Source organism: Strix aluco, chromosome 11 (assembly GCF_031877795.1).
Source record: "Strix aluco isolate bStrAlu1 chromosome 11, bStrAlu1.hap1, whole genome shotgun sequence".
NCBI classification, from domain to species: Eukaryota; Metazoa; Chordata; class Aves; order Strigiformes; family Strigidae; genus Strix; species Strix aluco.
This window is the reverse complement of record NC_133941.1, coordinates 2631615-2639124: the sequence shown is the minus strand read 5'-3', so window position 1 is coordinate 2639124 and position 7510 is coordinate 2631615. Positions and strand designations below refer to the sequence as shown.

Sequence of the window (7510 nt, the reverse complement as noted above, 5' to 3'; positions counted from 1 at the left end):
CAAGCCTTCTGCTTTGGAAGAGGAGAGGATGCTGGGGTTTGGGTAGTCCCAGGACCAAGAGGCTGCAGCTGCCCCACTGTCATTTGCTCTGGGTTAAAGCTGACAGCTGCAAAAACATTCCACGAACTGGCTGTTCTTTGCAGGGTTTGTCACTGAAAGCCAGCGTTTCGCTGGACTCGGAGGAAATCACAGGCTCTCTGTTTCCAGCACAGGGAGCAAAAGGAAAAGCCACAACTAGAACAGCTGCTTCCTTCAGCCTCCCTGAACTGTCAGGCGGAGACCAAAGCAAGTTGCTTCCCCTGTTATACTTACTGGCTTGGGGGGCAGCCCTCACAGATGCTATTAATTCTCAGTAGGGAGGAGGACCTCCTGGGGGACCTCAGGTAAAGTTGATGGAAATTCAAAAAATCAAAAAAGTGAGGTTTCAGCAACTTTTTTTTGTTCTGCACAAGAATGAAGTGAGACATGTCTATATCTTCCCTGCAAAATGAGTTTATCCTTTGCTGAGAAGACACTCTACCTATCCCAGGTGAGTGCCTTCATGGCTGGGCAGAGACCCAGGATGCTGGAGCTCTTCCAAATCAGGCTTTAGCATTATTCTTTCAGTTTCTCGTGAAGAAGATGTGCCAATGGTTCAAAGCAGGGAGTGCCCACCCTACTGTGGTGTCCAATGCTGAGGGCTCTTCTGCTCTCTCCTCCCCTCCAGCTGGCAAATGAGAAACTTTTCTAACAGCATGTTAGCTGAAACTCCCCTGGGACAGTTAGTGGAAGAACATTGACAAATACTTAATGTGTGACTGAGCAGAGATGGAAAATGAGCACGATGTGTTCTGATGGGAGCATATTTAGAGAGAGCGTTGGGTATCTCAGGTACTTTCAGATCAAATGAGAAAGCACGGTTTAACTGCTTCCTTATGTTAGGTGACCACTCACAGAGGGCAGTGGGCTCAGAAGTCAACCTTCAGTTCACTAAAATTCTAATTCCACTGCTTAGATCCTTAGTGGGTTATCTGCGAGCATGCAAAAAAGTTGGAATAGGATGGGAATGAAACCCAGATTCCCTATGTCCCAGGGCTCTATTTACCAGATTGTCATTCCTTGCAGACACATCGCATGTGACTCATATCTACAATGTCAGAAATGAACCAACACACCCCAGTAAATGGAAGAATGTTTCCAGACCCGCTGTGACCTAAAGTTTCTCAGAATTTCAGTCTCCCTAGGAGGGGAGGCAAGGACAGACAATATGGACAACTGGACAAGAACAGTCCTCATGCATCAGAGAAAATCCTTTCATAAAATGATCAAATGTCCTCTCAGAAACTGATGATTTACTCCTCCTGAATAGTCACACCAGAACTGCACTCTTCTGAAAGCTTGAAAACGTCTCCAATTCCCAGGCTAAACATATATTTTTAGTAGAATATAACAATATTATTGGCCAGTTCATGCCCTTCCATTTCTGTGCCAAAGTTGATCCTCAACTTAAACAGGTTTTAACACCCTGGTTCTGTGTGCCAGAACAACTGTATCCCCTCTTGGCCTCATCTTCTTAGGCATAATAAGAAAAGGTTATTTTAACATTTTAAATTATAGCTTCTCTACAAGGACCAGCCTGATAGACCACTTCATTTTCATTTCATTTCCTGTTTCTCCTCTGCATTGACAATTTTTCCCATCTTTGTGTCATCACCAGATTTCACTGGGATACTTTTAAACATGTTATTCATGAAGCTATTAAGATAGGCATCAAGGTTTTATTTGAAGAACTGTACTGGTAACTTCCCTCCATCCTTTTTTAACATTACCCATGGTCACCTCCCCTCTAGCCTGCTCCCTTTCCATTTCTTCACTATTGTGGTAATTCCCAACTTCTCCAGCTCTGCTAAAAATTCCCCATCATAACCTTATACCTTTATTGTTTCACTGAAGTCTAGACAGATGTGATCTATCACATCTCCTTTATCCAGATCAGTTATCTTTGATAAGATAACCATGAGGTTAGTCAGACATAATTTATCCTTGGTAAACACTTGTATTTTATCCCATTTTTCCATTACTTCCTTGTCTTTAATTATAATTTCCTTCAAAAATTGTTCTGATAGCCCTATACACTATTGCGGTCTGATTGATAGGTTTAGAATTTTCCAGATTGCTTCCTCCTTCCATCTTAAGTGTAGGTACTACATTTCCTAATTCTCTAATTATATAGTACTGCCTTTAACTTGATGGAGTAATTAAAATATTTTCTAACAAATTTGCAATTCCATGTACCAGGTCTGTTAAACTTTGAGAGTGAAGATTATTTGGTTCCTGAGCACAGGTCAGTTAAGCACCCTGTGTTTTCCTTCCCACTGGCCACCCTGCATTTTTTCCACATTCAGTATCTTTAAAAGGTACCTATTACAAGTTTGGGTCATCCCTGGACTCTAAGTTCTAGTGACCCCCATCACACCTCATGCACATGTAGATTGTGTCAGGCATCCACCTAAAAAAAAAAAAGTGGGGTACACCCACCTTTTTCTGCACCAAATCATTGTTACTCTGTATGCAAATCTTTGCCTCCCCTCCTCAGCTGCCCCCCTTGTATTTTCCTTCTCCTTTCTGCCTTTAAAATAAGGGAGGAAAAAACTCTTTATGTCTCCAACAAACTTCCTTTGCTGTCTGTTGGCTCATATGTGCTTAGCTCACCCGAAACAGCTTATATCGAGAGAATAGAGTAACTCCGAGAGCAAGCAGGAGAAACCGATTCTGATTATCCACTCTGAACGGAAAGAAATATTCTGGCTGCTGGCAATGCCTTCCCAGAATGCTTCTGGACTGTCTATAGGCAGTTCATTTTTAGCTCTATAAGTTGAAACCAGTGTTAGATGACTATTTGATTTCAGCTATAGTGTAGTAACATCCGGAAAGGGTCCTAAAGTGAGACGTGCAAATCATACAGATAAGCTCAATCTCCCTGCTTTAATTCCAGCTACAGGATCTTTGAGAACACCCTGTCCCTTTCCCTACTTAGAAACCTTATTAGTAAGTGGCCTCCGCTCAGTTCAGATGGGTTTGTTGCCAGATGTCTCTACAGGCAAGCTTGCTTGTTAACCTCATTCTAATAATAAATATGAACACTGCTTTCACAATACCTTTCAGCATGGGAATTCAAAGTGTTTTAAATATGTTGAGCATTTTAACAGCAATGAAGAACAAATTTTGTAAATTTTTCTTTAACCTTGTAAGAGCAGATGAAAATTAACACTGGGAAGAGTATAAATATAAGGGGATAGCTTTGGCTTTCCAATGGATGACAACCTACCTAAGATCTTAGGATAAATGTCATCTTTAAGAGCCTTTTTCAAGCTCATGGTGATGCTACTGAGATCCCCTCTAGTCAACAAAGATGGCTCCCAGAGAGCAGTTTGTATAAATGTGCGTGTCTTCACCAAAACAAGGGAAAGCATCCCCTGGTACTCTGTTATAGTAGTCACTGCTTTCCTGCTAGGTTTTACTTAATGTACAGTGAATTCATTAAATTGGTATTTGCTCCTCCGATATGTCCAAGAGCTTCAGGGAAGATCAGGAATAGGAGGTCATCCTGCATAACGGTCTTCTTGCTCACTGCCAGGCTTTTCTCCAGGTAACCATCCTATCAGCAGCGCTGCCCTGCTCCTGTAGTGAGCTGGCTCGGAATTCAGCTGCCCTCAACATCCTTAAGTAGTAAAGGCTTGGCTTCTTCAAATTTTTCTTATCCTAAAGAAAATGTGATAGGAGTGCCTCGGGACCCTCATGGCCCTCCTAAGAACTTGTGCTGCCTGTGACAATAGGTTATCTAGGTGCTGCCAACAACAGTACTACTCCTTCTTCAAAGGAGATGTTCTGCATCTGGAGCTGAGCCATCCATAGGATTAAGTCCATCTTTGCAAAGTGCCTGTGCCTAGTACATCCTGGTGAAGGAAAGACCTTTTTCCCAGCAAGGTGTGATGGTTCAAATCAACCAGACAACTTCTCTCTGCTGGAGGACAATGTGTGAACAAGGAGCAATCCAACAACCATGATACGAGAAGCTTTTCATACTGATGAACAGTTTGGAAACACTGGAAGTTATTTTTTGGGCTCCACAGCATCTGGTATCAGTGAACTGCCTTTCCTGCAGAAAGGGAGAACTTTGGAACCCTAACCTATGCTGTGAGGTGCAGGACTCCCAGGATGTGCAGCTGGGAGCGTGGAAGCTCTGGGAGCCCCAGGTGAGCACGGCAGAGCTACTTGGGAGCTGCAGACCCTCTGTGCCTGCCTGGCTTTCTGCCAGTCATACTAGCAACCAGGCACAGATCCAGGGGAATTCAGCCTGTATTTCAGTGGGAATTTACTCATTTAGATGAAACAGAGGTTGTTTGTTTGCAGCTAATCATTGCCTTCCAATGAAGAAAACATGTTGTCAGAGGATTCCAAGCAAACTCTACCCATGATTCACTTTCTAGATTTCAGCAGTGAAACTCAAAATCAGCTCTGATGCCCTCTCCTAACTGCACACAAAGCTCTTTAATAGCCTTCGCCTCTGCAAAGGCCCCCTCAGGACACACTGACCTTGCTGCAGTTCGGTGGCGCTGGAGAACACAGCACCCATAGAGAGGGGGCATACTTTGAAATTTGGTTGTGGTTTAGCTTCCCTACCTTATTCCCTCACTTTTTCTTCTTCAACATTTATTACAAAGCCCCAAAACATTATCTTCTCTTCTGTCTCCCTCCAGAAGAACACTTGCATGGCTGGTCTACTCTTTTCCGAGATAGCAAATTGGCTGGAGACCTCAAAAGTTGAAAAGTGCTGACAGCTGCCACCATTTTGTCACAAGATTCTAAAATCTACTGTTTTTCATACAGCTCCAGCAACCAGACGGATGTGATAATTACAAATTTTCACTTTATTTTACTTTTGTTCCCACATGGTAGTAGAAAAAAGGTGCAATAATTGCATGGCAAAAATGTGAGAAAAGAAAAAAGAAAGAACTCCAGGTCCTGAGTCTGCTAGTCTAAAGAAGCAGGGCTTGCAAAGGCCTCAAAGACAGGAAATTCTTACACAGTTTGTGCAAATAAGCAGAAGATGAGGGATATAGACACTGTTAGTTCTCTCTGAGGGAAAGCTGTGGCAGGATTCAAACCATATTAGACATGAGAGAATCCACAGTGACACTCAACCACAGGTGCAAATCCACCATGCTCCATTAATTAGTTCTTGTGCTCATGCAAACACTTGTTTTCCATTTCATTATTTTGAACTCAGTCTTCTCATGTTAAGGAAGGCAGATTCTTAGGGTTTGAAACAGCAGCAGAGACGGTGAGAGCTCGCTTTCTTTTTACAATAGCAGATTGCTGAATTCTTTAATAAGTGATGATTTTGTTCAGCTGTTTATAAGAAGCTTAACAAAGGGAGATGTTAATATGAATAGAAAATATAAACTGAATATAACTTCCTCTCTCGGGGCTTGTGGTTTTCTCTACCTACAGGTTCTTTAGCTGTCCTCAGTCTTTCATGAATATAAGTTAGGCAGGGCATGAGCTGCTAGTATATACTTAAAAAACATTGGCTTCTTTTCACTCCATAGAGAAGAAAAGGAAAAAGAGTCTGGAGCCTGTTTTCTCCTTCAGCATCATCCTATGGAAATGCACAACAGCCCTGTGGCACTTGTCAGTGCAGACCCTTGCATTACACTAGGTGCTGTGCATTTCACCCTTCGACTGTGGAAAAAAAAAAGTGCCAGTGTTTTCCATTTCTTGCATTAATCCTCTCAGCCTGCAGAGTTATCATTATCATTCAAATAAAACGATAACAAACCCAGCCATCTGCTTAAAAAGCCCAGGCTGGTCATAAATCCACTGGGTCCCTTAGATTTAAAAGAGGGGAAAATGCTCCAAAGCAAAGGGGCTCTTAGGCAATGCCAGCCCCCTCCCTGGCAGTGCTGAAACCTTTAATCACCTAAGGAGGGGGAGACTTACCGAGGCCGGGGAGCCCCGTGTCAATATTATTCCTCTTACATAACATCCTGCTTTATTTGCTGATTGAATGGGCTTTTTCTTTTTCTTTTTTTTTTTTTTTTGGAACTGAACTTGTCCCTCAGATGCCAAAAGAGCTTAGTGGTAAATTGCAACCCTCCCCAGAAAAAAAGCAAACCTCACCCACAGGCAAAAATAAAACACGGTCACAGATTGAGATTTGCTATCTAAAACCAAAACAATCATTAACGACAGATAATCCAGCAAAGAAGGTACAGCAAGCAACGGGCACCTTGCTGACACAGAAAATTAGGGCTAGCCTGACAGGACAGAAAGACAGAGCTCTCCCTCTCCCACACAAACCTAAATCACCCACTACATATTTTCTTTACCCTCCTGCAGGGAAAATGTTTTATTGATAAGGCCTCTCCTAGGCTTGTGATTACCCCCCCAGGGCTGAGAGAGATTCGAAGCTGGTCAGCTTGACATCATGTCTAGACAGTCTCTTTCATTGGCAAATGCTCAGCGCACCTGAGAACAGACCAGTGAGTCCAATAATGTGCAAAACGGTGCAGGAGGAACCTTTAGGGGCATGTTGGACACACTGAGGAGACTGCACAGAGATGCTCACATACGTGTGTACCACAAGAAATCCTCTTACATGGGTGCACACACAGCTCTGCCCACTCCCGCCCAGGTACCCAGCTTTGCACAATCTGACATAATTAAAGCACTACCCAAGTTTCCTGCAAGCAGCCATGCAAGCAAACAAAGCTGCCCTTGACGCATACATAAACCTGTAGTGCCAGCGGGGCAGCTACCCACCACATCTCCCTGTATCCCCACGGTGGGGGACTTACACTGTGCTAGTGCATGCCGGGCGGTGACACTGACAGCTATCTGCCCTGGGCCTGTTGCATCGGTAGCTGAACTATTAGGGAAATTCTTCTGCAGTTTACAACCGGATACTTTAAGGCAAGGAGAACCAGTTTTCCTTAAAACACAGCAGCTTTGGACTAGCTTCGCAAATCTGGAAAGGGAAGGCACCATATCTGCCTTACAGTAAAGACTACAGTCCCCTTTACAGCAGATCCACAGGGTCAGTGATACACACGTGTAGGTGCTCTCTCACTGTACATCCTTGCATGCAAACAACCACATATTTGCACATGAAAACAGCCCTACGTCCCTTGCCCTGCCCTCTTCCAGGGTAAGTGCACCCACAGGCACCAGTGCTGGGTCCATCAGCACACGGGGTCTCTTCACTCTCTATTCACTGGCATTCATGTGCAAAAGAAAGGGTGGGGACCTTGAGATACCCCCAGGACAGCCAGGCACTATGATTGCCCTTGTCATCTTTTAGGCTCACATGATAAAGCTGCTGTCTGCAGACCAAGCCCATGCCAACTGAATTGTTGTCTAGGCCAACCAACACCCACAGGGCCCAATCCCTTTTGTGCTCTCCCTCTTTGAATTGGGTAGAAATGATCGCAGTGAAAACCTCTGGTATTTTTAGGACAGAGCAGAGCTG

The 7510-nt window shown here is 43.8% G+C and overlaps 1 long non-coding RNA gene across 1 annotated transcript; it reads left to right on the top strand.

Moving 5' to 3' along the window:
• Nucleotides 1-432: 432 nt before the first annotated feature.
• On the top strand, nucleotides 433-1531 carry LOC141928432 (uncharacterized). The gene is made up of 2 exons (XR_012624755.1): nucleotides 433-529; nucleotides 1105-1531. It is a non-coding gene; the product is annotated as an uncharacterized LOC141928432 (long non-coding RNA).
• Nucleotides 1532-7510: the final 5979 nt, after the last annotated feature.